The sequence below is a fragment of the Microtus pennsylvanicus genome, chromosome 7 (assembly GCF_037038515.1).
Source record: "Microtus pennsylvanicus isolate mMicPen1 chromosome 7, mMicPen1.hap1, whole genome shotgun sequence".
Lineage (NCBI taxonomy): Eukaryota > Metazoa > Chordata > Mammalia > Rodentia > Cricetidae > Microtus > Microtus pennsylvanicus.
Genome location: NC_134585.1, coordinates 107,489,695 through 107,502,306, shown reverse-complemented (window position 1 = coordinate 107,502,306; position 12,612 = coordinate 107,489,695). Strand labels below are relative to the sequence as shown.

General features: G+C 50.1%; 1 protein-coding gene across 4 annotated transcripts in view; it reads right to left on the bottom strand.

The window, feature by feature from the left end:
- Slc6a17 (solute carrier family 6 member 17) overlaps nucleotides 1–9,036 on the bottom strand; it is a 48,937-nt gene extending 39,901 nt beyond the window's left edge. Inside the window, exon 1 of one of the 4 annotated variants that reach the window (XM_075981644.1) lies at nucleotides 8,898–9,036. The gene's annotated coding sequence lies outside the window, so the exon portion shown is untranslated. Of the gene's footprint in view, nucleotides 1–8,438; nucleotides 8,712–8,897 lie in introns of those variants that run through there. The other 3 variants (XM_075981645.1, XM_075981646.1, XM_075981647.1) reach the window with 3 other exon arrangements.
- Nucleotides 9,037–12,612: the final 3,576 nt, after the last annotated feature.

The following is a 12,612-nucleotide window of genomic DNA, read 5'->3' as shown; positions in this document are numbered from 1 at the left end:
CTTTTTAAAAAAATATTTATTTATTTATTTGTTTATTTATTATGTATACAATATTCTGTCTCTATGCCTGCAGGCCAGAAGAGGGCACCAGACCCCATTACAGATGGTTGTGAGCCATCATGCGGTTGCTGGGAATTGAACTCAGGACCTTTGGTAGAACAGGCAATGCTCTCTTAACCTCTGAGCCATCTCTCCAGCCCTCAACCACTGCTTTTAAAACAAATGGGAAGAGTGAAGAATGAGCAGAGCTGTCCAGGGAGACACCAAGCAGGACCAGAAGACTGCAGGGCTCTGCCAGAGTAGTCACCAATGCAGCTCTCTGAGCATGTGGGGAGGACCCAGCACATAGAAGCCAGGTTTCTGTTTCTTATTCATCTGTAAAATAGAGAGCATCACTTACCTACCAACTGCATCTGGCTACCACATGGGCAGCAGGAAAAGGAGCAGAAACTCCTTGAGAAGTCAAACACAAGGAATGGTGGTTGTCTGATCATTCATTTCGCCGGCTTGTAGCGTTTGTATTTTGGTCTCCTATTTGGCAACACTAAATTCTGATGTTTTTTTTTTCTATTCATGCATGCCCAATAAATATGCTATGAAAAAATGAACCTGCATATTGAAAGCCCCTTAATTTTTTCCAGCCTGAGTTTAGTTTCCTAGTTTAGATATTTTTCCATTTTCTGATGCAATATTCTGATGTCATGCCCCAAAGATGTCCTCTGGTGGTAATTTAAAACTTGAGGTGTATCAAGAAGTCTGACCATGATCCACTGGCTTTTTCTGCTTTCAGAGGAGCCAGTATTTATATCCCAACTTCACCACCTCACAAATGGGATTCTTCCTCATCTCAGGAGTAAGTGTGGATGGGCACCATGTGCCAGGGGTCTGGGGCAGGGGATGATTCCCAACAATAAATGAGGCCAAGGAGTCGATGCCCCTCATCACCTTCCTGTCATGTCTGCTGGGTGTGTTCTTTGTGGCTAATATTTTGTTTTCTTAGTCAAGACAGAAAAGAAGCAGGAAAAGAGGCAGATGGTCCAGAGGGGGAGGAACTGGCACTGGAGGACGTGGGCGTGGTCAGCGCAAATAAGATCGTTTGGTTCTGTTTACCATTTCACAAGAGGGGAAAATGCACGCTCAGTATGTTGGATGGGCCGCACGGTGCCTCTGCGTGAGTCCGCTCTGACGGAATTGGGTGCTGAGTTCTTTTCTGGGGGCTTCTGGAAACACAGCAGGGTGTAGCCATAGCAATGTGCGGCACACAGGTCACACGGCTTCAGTTCCACCGCTGTGCAAGCCACGGTGCTAACACCCTTCACTCACTGTCCCCCTTAATCCCTCCATAATTCTAACAGGAAAATGCCATTGATGAAGAAGTGCAGGCTATGAGGAACGGCCTATGTTTCACAGAGCTCAAGAGTCTTTGATCTCGGGCCAAGGGAAGTAGGTCACCCCTGCCACACACCAGCTGCCATTTTGAAATGGACATTGATTACACATTACGGACTGCTTTTAAGATGTATCAGTGAGCATAAACATGCATTTTGGAACTGATGGAAGAGGGCAACTAGTGCATGGTCAGAAAGCGGAGGCCACTGGATCTGCACGGCCATAGGCTGACTCCAGGGTCTGACTCCAGCCCGGCTGCCATCATAGGAAGACATGGGGTTTAGAGGCAGGCAAGCTTGCTATGTGTCCTGCTCTGCCATCTGCCAGTGAACCTCTGGGAAAGTATGTAGCCTCTTTTGATCCCACCTTCTGGACCTGGAAAAGTAGGGGATGAAAACTGATTCATGTGTATAAAAATGTAAGGACTGTGGTCATTTGAGCCCCCACCCTCCAAAAGCCAATACCAGCTGCCTCCTTTAGTACAGAAAATGTAGGAATTTGGCTCAATCCACAGGAACATACACCTGCAATCCTATGATGCCCTGAAATAAATGTGGAACAGCACACCGGGGGCCCACAGACATAGTGAGCTGCACAGGGTCCCACAGACATGGTGAGCTGCTGGGGACATGCAAGTTCTCATTACTAAAATGACTTCCCACTGTACTCTTGGGCTGGAGGGGTGGAGCCCAGAGTTCTGTAAGTTAGAGGCACTACTGAAAATACGTTAATTTTTTTTCGTTTTCTTTGTTTCCTTTATTTCTTTCAATAAATATACACTGTGTGTCAGGCCCTGTTCTAGGACAGCAGAGAACAGAGGAAATTATGTTCCTGCTCTGTGAGATTTATATTCTCATGCTGGGAGGCAAATAAATACATGATACATAATGCAAAGTATGAGAAAATAGAGTTGGGGCAGGGATGCTATGAGCTACAGAGGCGTTAAGTCAGCACACTCGGATAGGATAACACAAGGGCCTAAACAGAGAGAGAACGAGCCATTCTGATATCCTGGGAATGCATTCAGGAGAGCGGAACCAGAAGGCACAGAGGCTCTGAGATAGGACCAGGGTGTTTGGCAAATGTAAGCAACAGAAACCTTTATGACCAGAGCACCCTGAGTAAGGGAAGTTGGGAGGGGCTGAGGCAGGAAGATAGAGACTGTTTGGAGCAGGCAGGACCCACAGTCATGGGAAACAATCTGTGCTTTCTTTGAGGCTGGAAGAAAGATCTCAGAGATTCGTGAGTTGAGATAGGATCTGACATGAATGTTTTCAGAAGGACCAATAGCTGATTGTAACTCAACAACTGGAGAAACTGGGAAGGGAGACGAAAGATGGTATAACCTGGACCAAGCTATTGCAAGAGGCGTAACTTTTGAAGAGAGGAACACAGGAAGCCAGGTTGGTGAAGGAAACTCCAGGCCCCAGACATGAGGTCCATGTGTACACCAAATTTAAGAACGAAAAAGGTTAAAATTAGACATGAAAACAAAAGTGACTAGCTGAAGGCCTTGATCTCTTCTTTTCCTACCCATGGGGACTCAGGATGGTGGCAGATGGGTCTCCTTGCATCTGTCCGAATCTTCTGACCTGGATTTTCTTAAACTTGTTATTTTCTCTGGTTTCAAAGACACACAGAAGGATCAGAGTGTCCAATTACCTGAGTTAGCCAGCAGAGTTCTGAAGAGCACTTGAAGCAATAGTAATCAGAAACCCTTAATTACAGTCCCCACATGGCGTCTCCTTCCTGGGAACAAGAAGAGTTGGATCTCTTTCCTTAGCTCTCTGTGCAGCTTGGTGGACAGCTGGGCAAGAAACTGTTCCTTCCAGGGGACAAGGCACAGCAAAGACCTACTATGCTCGCAATGACGAGGAAAGCACCACCATCATTTGATAGGAGAAGATTCTGAGGCAGAGAAACTCTAACCATTGTGTACACGGTTACCCAGCCATTAAGTGCAAGAGCTGAGCTTTAAATGGCGACCTACCAAGCTCTGTAGTGAAGACTCCTTCTCGTGTGCTGGTGTTTCCCAACTGTTTACAAATAGTGGTACCCAGAAAGATTAATACTGGTCTGGAACATTGCAGAAAATGAAGGAGGCTTCACAACCCTGGGTCATCCCCAAGCGATTTCCAGAGAGATGGGCTTCGTGGTTTCTGGATCACAGGCACCCTCTAGCACTGATTGGGAAGACCTGTAGTGTGTCCTGCGGCCATGCAGAACGGGGCACCGCCACAGGCCAAGTGGAACAACTGGACGGACCATGGCCTCTCCCTGAGGTCAAGAGCTTCCTTACTCCCTTGGGTCCTTCTCTGAAACTAACAGCATACAACTCTTGGGTCGAGAGGTCAAGCAGAGTCTTCCTGGCTGTTAAAGGAAGTCCCAGATTACCAGTAGGCAGCTGGCTTCCGGGTGTGGCAGGACCGTGGACAGCTCCCACCAGCCATTCTGGGAACCAGCCCAACAGCTCAGCAGGAAAAAACTCCAGTCCCCCTTCCCTTAGATTCCACAAGAAGAGGTAATCTACATCCTCACTGGCTTCCCATCTGGCAGCACCTGCTGGGACCACCCTACTGGGTGACAGTCACATCTTTTGTGAATAGCCCCTTCTGCTCTGCTTACAGCCCCTGCGGGCCATTAAACCACAGGGGTCTCCAGTCGCAGAGAGAAAAATATAATTGGCAGGGTTTTGGGAGAATGGACCAGTGAATTCTATTTGTGAACAAAAGAATAGGTGGCAAATTAGTAGCACATAAGAAATTCTAGCTAAACCAATAAGTATAAATGACGGAGTGGGGTGAGGCGACCTGCTGTCTTCAGATAAACTGCTGGGTAAGCTCGAAAGCGTCCTGCCAGGGCTTAGATCTGGAGTTCCTCTGGCCCTTAGTAGGTCTCACTCCCATCCCACAAGAACTAAAGAAGAAAGGGGTCTTTACACCTCAACTCCAAGTTGTGGACAGAGGCAGCCTAAGACTCACTGGACCCAGAACCATTCTCCAACAAAACCTACCTGGTTCTGAGATAAGAATTCCTTCATGACTCAGTAATAATTCATACAGCCTCTGAGTATGTTCTCACATAGGAGCTTCCTGTGCACAGTGATATTTAGTTATGTGTTTTTAAATAACTGAATTTGCACATCGATGAATACCTTGGTATTAAAAAAAGAAAACTACTCAGGAAAAGAGGAGAGAAAGAACAAGTATCAGCAGACTGCATTACCACAAAATGGCTGCCCCTGAAGCAAAGGCTTCTGGATAACTTCTGTCTGCTGGGGCAGGGTACCTACCGTTCATGCTTTACATTTCAGTTATCCTTCCTTATTTACAGAAACTTCCCCTTCGAGATCTCTCTCTGGTGGTCTGGGGGTGGGAGGCAGGCTAGGACAATATAGACCTCTGGGAAAGACAGACAGACAAGAGGAGCCACATGCCAGTCGTCCTAGAACAGCCCAGGAAACAGGGGTAGAGGCCTGAGAAGAGGCGAGCCTCCATGGAATGTGAGACCAGGAAGCCAGCAGACCCCCTTCACCAGCCCCTGCCAGCAACTACGGTAAATAACCGACCGTGCTGTGCCAGCAGCTTGGCTCTGGGGTCTGGGCCTCATCAGAGACTGTAAATCCCTGGCACACACTGTCCAGCCGGGAAACCTGACACACCAGAGCTCTCAGCAGCACCCGGCTGTCCTTGATTCTGCGGATGCAGAGATTCTCAGGGCAGCGTCCGACCTGCTCCACCTCATTTTTCCTGGCTCCAGGCACAAGCCCTGAGTGGACAAACTTCAAGGGAGTGAAATCTGGAGCTGTCAAGTCAGGAAGAGAAAGACAGGACCAGCACAGAAAGCACCTAGATAGAGCCTAAGGTCTTTTTCTGAACTCTGACTCTCCTGGAACCAAATGTCATAGCCCTTAAACCTTGGCAATATGGGTCTGGTCATTTTATACCAGTTTCCCGCTGACAGAAATCTGACTCTTCTTTCCCTTGGGTACTAGTTTGAAGATCAGAGCCCACAGATTTTAATAAAGCTTCATTTTGATAAATGCCTACGCTGTTGGCCACACTTACTAAGAACTTGCTGTTGGAAACACATCACAAAGTGGTTAAGAGCCTGGAATTTGAAGTCTGACAGAAGCAAGTGCCAAGTCTCAGGTTGCCACTCACTAATCTGAATGACCTTGAGCAAATTAGTTAACCTCTCTGAACCTCAAAATCCACATCTATAAACTACAGATAGCAATATCCATCTCCTGGGACCGTGGGGATGATTGAAGGAGATGGCCTTGTGAGTACTCAGCACAGCACAGAGGCCTCAATAAAAAGCTGGGTATTCGCTGTGCATGCCAGCCACGGCACGAAGTGCTGCAGTCCAGAGCTGCGTTTTCCCCTGCTAAAAGCTTACAATCCTAGCACTTGGGAGGCAGAAGGGTCAGGAGTTCAAGGTCATTCTCAGCTACAGGGTGAGCTACCTGAGACACTATCTGGGTGGGAAAAGGTAGGGGTGGGAGGAATGGAGAGAGGGAAGAGGGGGAGAGGTACCAGAAGGGCCTGGGGATGCAGGGGGCATTTCTCTCAGAGCACTGCCTCACTGTGCCTGGGATAGCGTACCAGCAATTCAGGATTGTGCTTCCGACCTCTAGCAGCCTAGAGTGCTCCTCAGAGGAGGCTGGCACAAGGTCTGAGGTGCAAGGGTTTTGTTTCGTTTCCCACCCTGGTTCTTGGATGTTTGGCTGTCAAGATTTCTTGCAGCATAGCCTGGAAGTCAGTGATAATTTAGACTTTGTCTGTGGGGGGAAGGGAAGCGTCCAATCCACCTTCTTTTTAAAACTCTTCTGCTGCTTATCTTAGCGGTTTTAGACGGATTAATGATGAATCGTCCTACTGCAGCAGAATTGGACAGGAGAGCCCGAGGGGTGGGAGAGCAGGAGGATGCTGCTCTGGAGTCCTCGTGTCTGTTTCTATTGGTCATGGAATAGGTGTCCAGACAAAATAGGGAAGGCATTGACTTCAGAGTGGACAGACAATGTCAACTCTCTCTCTTCCAGTAGCCAACTGTAGTTCCACAAGTCAGCTCCCATTTTTTCTTGTTACCTTGAGGAAATCCTGACTTTTTAAGTGAATGCATCTTAGGTCAGCCTTAGATCTAGACCCTTTATAAGGGGAGGACAAGAAGTCCAGAATCCCTCAGAAAAGTAGGAGACCCATTCTTCTCCTTCCTTTATAGGAAAAGGCCAACATCAGCTCTGAGCATTTCTTTTGAAGCTTCCAGATCTGTTATAGATAGGACAGGTGAGTAGGGAGATGGCAAGACCCATTCAAGGAGAAAGAACCCCTGAAATCTACTCAGCAGGTACCCCAGCTTGGGGACAGGCCACAGTCATAAACAATACCAGTGAGTCCAGGTCTCTCTGTTGGAGCCATCTAGGAGCTGTTGTAAATAAACGGTCACATTACTTATCTCACAATAGCCTGGTTCTCATCCTAGCTTTCCCATCCAGGAGGGACTTAAAAACAGGTTCACTTCAAGCTGAGCTGTGGGTTCAATCATGCAGGATCTGGCCACCTTCATATGCACACACACACACACACACACACACACACACACACACACACATGCTTAGGAGCACAGCATCGAGAGGGGGAAATCATCTCTGGTTGAGATCCACAGCGGAAGAGGTGGGAACCCAATATCTGGCAGCACCTGCTATGTCTAGCACCGGTCACAGAGTGAGACCGGGTAAAATGGTACCAACAGCATCCTCCTTAACAACTGTGGAAACAGATGTTCCGTGATGCAGTGACTGGCCAGACCGTGACAACAAACACAGTGACTCCTCTGCAGCCTGACCCTGCTGGCCATCCCCATGGGGACAGAATTCAACAGGCCCATGTTAACAGCAGGCAAACTGAGATCTACTCTGAAGATTCACCCACCCCTAAGTCACTTGGCGCTCAGGCCAGTCCCCTCACGAGAGCTGCTAAAGAACTGCACTGATCCCACAAACAGCTGACACACGACTCTGTGTGACTCAGGCTAAGCAAACTCCGATCAGCTGGTGGGCACGATTCACCTCCTGCACTGAGTCACCGAAGGCTAAGCTGCAGAAATCCTCTATTCAACTCAACCACCTACTTGGCCACAGCTGCTCCATTAGAGAAGAAGGCACCACAGGAGCTACAACCTCTGATGGCCTTGTCCGTAGCCAAGGGCAGCCAGGTGTGACCTGAAAGTCCTTCCTTCCAGGAGATGGATCTACTTTACTGGATAGGATACAATGCGAGAAGCGCAGAAGGCACAAGATGCTTATGCTCCACACAGTGTGAAACCCACCAAAGTTTGACGGATACTATAGAGCCATTCCAGGATTTTCCCAGTCCCCGGAAGTTCTTGTTAACAGTGGCAATGGCGATCTTTCTTCTTCATCCCCATAGCTCCAACCCAACCCAACCCAGCTTGCCTCTTCTTCACAGCTAAACTGCCTTCCAAAGTAGCTCTACTTTAAAATCTCCTTATTCATATGGCCCATTAAACTATTTCTAAAGGGGGGAGCGAAAGGGGTGGGAGAAAGGGACAGAGAAAGAGAAGGGAGGAGGGACGGGGGGGGGGACCGAGAAAGGGAGGGTAGGAAGAGGGACGGAGGGAAATTTTCAGAGAATAAAGTCCACTTGACAGCAACTGGGTCCGAGTAGCCTCAGAACTTCTGAACCTGAACCCGTGACAGAGCTGAAGAGATAGCTGAAGCACTGGGCTTCCTTCCAAGGCGGCCGCGCCCCTGGGGGAGCAGCCTTGGCATACTGAGAACATCCCTTCAGAGCACCGTCTGCACAGGTATAAATGTGGCAAAAGCCTCTCTTCCGACAGCAGGCCCCTCTAGACTGTGGCCCCCAGTGCACGCCTCCTATTTCTATCCATAGGTCCTCAGATGCGCTTTCCTCGGGGGAGGAAGGAGCTCTTCCATTCTAACTCCGAATTCACTGAGGAGCAGCCCCGGAACTGGAAATTAAATATTTATCTCGGCACGAAAGTACTGCTTCTCTAGCCAATGTTACCGTCAAGGTCACGGGCCCGAGACCGAGTGGCTGGGGCTGGGGTCCCCAGCTGCTCCGGAGCCTCCTGGTGGAGCTGCGCCCTGGGCGCACTCCAGGCACAAGGACCCACCGAGCTGGCCTCGCTGGTCCTCCGCTGGTGCTCGCCTCTGCAGCTGTCCTGTTACCTCCGGAGTTCTGGGGCATCCTGAGCTCCAGAAGCTGAAGCCCAAGTCCAACCTGTGCAGGAGCTGCTGAGCACCCTTGCCGCGCCAGATCATCGCCGCCCCGGGGCTCTGTCGCCAGGCAACGGCGGCTGGAGCGCCAGGAGGAGCCCCCGCGCTAGCGCTGGGTCGGGCGGACCGGGTGGAGCGCCGCCACGCACCAGGGGCCTCCGGCCTTCCAGGCTGGGGCGGGGCCGCAGCAGGCAAAGTTGCCGTGGCTGGCCTAGGTACGCCAGGCGGGAATCAGACGGCCACTCACCTGTCCCGCGTGGACCGTCGCGTAGATTCGGCCCCTGGATTACCGCCGAGTGACCGTGGTCCCCGACGGGTCGTGGGTGCACCGTCCTTCCCGAGGGCAACTGGAGTCAGGCGGCGACAGGCCCGGTCCGGGGCTGGGGGGACCCGGAGCTGCGCGCGCCGGCGCACGCGGCTCAGCTGGCTCCTCGTTCCCTCCCTTGCCGTCAGTCCTAACCCTGCTCCCGCTCTTCGCTCGCTCGGGGCTCTGGGGAGCCACCCCGGGGCCCAGATGCCGCGGCGGAGGGAGCGCGTGGCTGCGAAGGCCCCGACAGACTGCCGCCCTCCCCGCGCCCTGTCCGCACTGGCTCTGCGGAGCGGAACGGAGCTGGGCGGAGCGCGGCGCGCACTGTTCCCTCGCTTTCCGAAAGGCCACCCTGGCGGCGGGGCGCCGTGACGCAGGCTTGACTCACGCGCGGTCCCGCGTCAATGCGAGGCTCCTGGGCTGTGAGCGAGGCTCTGATGGCCGACACAAGCAGAGGGGTGGGCAGGGAGCAGAAGGGTTGCCAGGAGCTGCCTCTTAAGACCTCAATGCTCTTCTTAGGGCATCTACCCTCGGGAAAATGGGCCCCCATGGCCATAGGCCTACCTGAGCCTGGGACCTCACCTGTCTTTACATACTCACCTCTTCTTGACCCTCTTTCAGGATTTCAATTCTACTAGGTGGTTATTCTTTGCATCCCATGTGAATGTCGCCTCTCAGTCCACCATCCTACCAAGACCAACCCCTGCACAATACAGTTTCCCAGAACCCTGACAAACGAGTGGAGTGGGGGCGATGAGAGAGAGGGATATTGTGGGTGGGTACCAAAAAGTTGTTAAAGTATGCTGGCCTTAAATAGGGTATAGACGAAAGGGGAAAGGGCAACCATTGTGGAGGGAACAGTGTGACCAGGGCAAACGCATGAGCGAAGAATGTGTGCAGACAGGTGGTTGCTGAGCTGGAGCAGGGCTGGAGGGTGAGGAGAGGTGAAGGTAGTCATGGGGACAGGATCTGGCTGGCTGGAAGTGCTGTTTGGGGAGTCTTTAGCATATCACAGGCAGGTACCTGTTTGGGAGGGATGGAGAAGGTGGCGTTGTCTTAATTATCCCAGCTAAAGTTGATAAAGACCAAAAGCAAGAACTCGGAAGGAACTGAGAGTCTGCACTTACAATCTAACCAGTTGTCCTGACACAGTCTTCTGGACGCTGGTAGAAGACAAGAACTCCAGGGCTAGAGACAATGGACTTGTATTACTTGGGACACAGCAAATAGCACACGCTTCATATTCACGTCAGCTTCTCCTAATCCACAAGTCCTATGGAAGGAGTCTCAAGTTTAGCGAAGCCTAATGTTTTATAATAGACTACAAGAAAACCCGCTGGTGATTTGCACCGATAGAATTTTTTATCATAAAGGACAGCAAACAAAACTGCCCTGCACTATCTTTGTTTTCTGAGGCAATTCACTGTGCAAAGATCCACTGAACTAGATTGGAACAAGAGGTCATCCGTGCCTCTGCCCATGAGACACATGGAAATGCAAGATGCCCATTGAGAATAATCTCTCCCAATCGATGGTTCTATTAGTCAACAAGTATTTAGCAAGCCTACTGTTTGCTGGAAACTGTTATGGTCCTGCGGACATAACAGACAAGTCCCATCATGATCCCTGCCCTTATGGAACTTACATCCCGGGTGCACTTAGCCAGGAAACCTGCAGGATGGAGGTGCAGGAAAGGAGAAAGCAGGAGGCCCAAGAGCTGTGATGGGGTGAACAAGTTCGGTGTGACCCTCATGTGTTGAGAGGGGTGAGAGGAAGGGAAGCCTCAGATGTAGATGGTTCTGAGGGGAGGGCTATAGAGTTGGTGTAGTGATAGGAAAAGAACTTTTGAGTCTGGTGAACCTAAGTTTTTAATCTAGACTGCCATTATTTATATACCTTGAGTAAGATCTATAACCTAATGAGCCTCAGTTTCCACATTTGTAAAACAGGTACACACTGCAAGAAAATCCGTGTTTTATGCGGTTCTGATGGTCACATTATTTTAAATGATCTGATATCACATACCCTTGATAAATGACTGTTATTGGGTGACTGTATTGTCACTAAGATGACCTAGGAAGAGGAGATTTGGGAGCAAAGGTGAAGAGACCCTGGATCTGAGGCATACTGAGAAGAGCATATCTATCAGGTACGAAGGCCCTGTATCACGTCCACCTGACGACAGCCCTAATCTTGAGTGAAATTAGTACTTGGTTTCTTTATGCAAATTTCTCTGGGAAAAGAAGTTCCAGTAAGAATCCATCTCCCCGGCTGGAGAGATGGCTCAGAGGTTAAGAGCATTGCCTGCCCTTCCAAAGGTCCTGAGTTCAATTCCCAGCAACCACATGGTGGCTCACAACCATCTGTAATGCCCTCTTCTGGCCTGCAGGCATACACACAGACAGAATATTGTATACATAATAAGTAAATATTAAAAAAGACCCATCTCCTTCTGATTTCATGGTCACCAGCCTTGAATGGCCTTCTCGTTTCCCAGCACCTCTGTGTGGCTTTATGAGCCATCTCTCCTCTCTCCAGTCAAGGCCACCTCAATTTTCTATTCTCTCAACCTCCCTTCTTGTCTACCCATTACCTCCTTGGTCTCTCAGAGGTTCCTTGACTCTCACCCAGGACTGTGGGTCAGCCTTGCCTACACCCCCCTGAGTATCTGCACTTCCTCCCTCCAGTCCCTGCGAGACCAGGGGAGCCTCTCCTACTGTCAGAATCCAGGTCCTACTTAGCCCCTGGGTCCCTTGGCCCACACCTTCTTAACAGCCTCAGACATTGACCACCCTAGATTCTGGGGCTTTCTCAGTGGCTTTGATGCATGTTCAGATATCTCCTTTATAAGTCGCCCCAACTTTCTTCTTCCAAATGCTCTGTTTCCATTTTCTCCTCTCCCCTTCACTTCTTAACCCACCCTGCACTCTCATGACGTCAAGATGGATGTCAGCAATGACCTCTGATTCACTAAATCTGCAGGACATTTTCCCAGTCCTCCCGTTCTTATCCTCTATAGTACTTCCTTGGACTTCTCTCCTTCTTTAAGTCCCCGTCTTTATCTCCCTCTGGCCTCTGGTCATCCCTGTAGTTCTTCTGCTGACCTTTATATATTGGGCTTCCCAGATCCCTGTCCCTTTGTCCCTCAAGATCGTTCTCCTAAACCACCCTCTCTCCTGCTGCCATCTTCATTCCAGAGTCTCCTGTGCCCTGCACACTCACTCACTCCACCGGTCCAGACAGGTCTCAGAGTCACCTCCTTATCCAGAGACCCAGCCTGCAAAACAGTCAACATTTTTCTTTCCGTTCCACCTCCAAGTCTCCCTCACAGAAAACCAGCCATCACTTTGCAAGCCCCTCCTTCTTATCTCTTCATGATAGGCAGCATTAAATCCTGGAGGTCTTAGCTCCTAAAGACCGTGAGTGTCTGGTCACTTCTCTCTCATTGTATTGTCGCAATCTTAGTTCAAACTATACCACCTGGACCTTCAGAATCTCCTGACTCAAATACCAGGTTCATCCCTTTGCCCCATACAAGAGGAATTTTTAAATGTCTTCCCAAGATACGGTTTCTCTGTGTAGCCCTGGCTGTCCTAGAACTCACTATGTAGACCAGGTTGGCCTCAAACTCAGAGATCCTGAGCACTGGGATTAA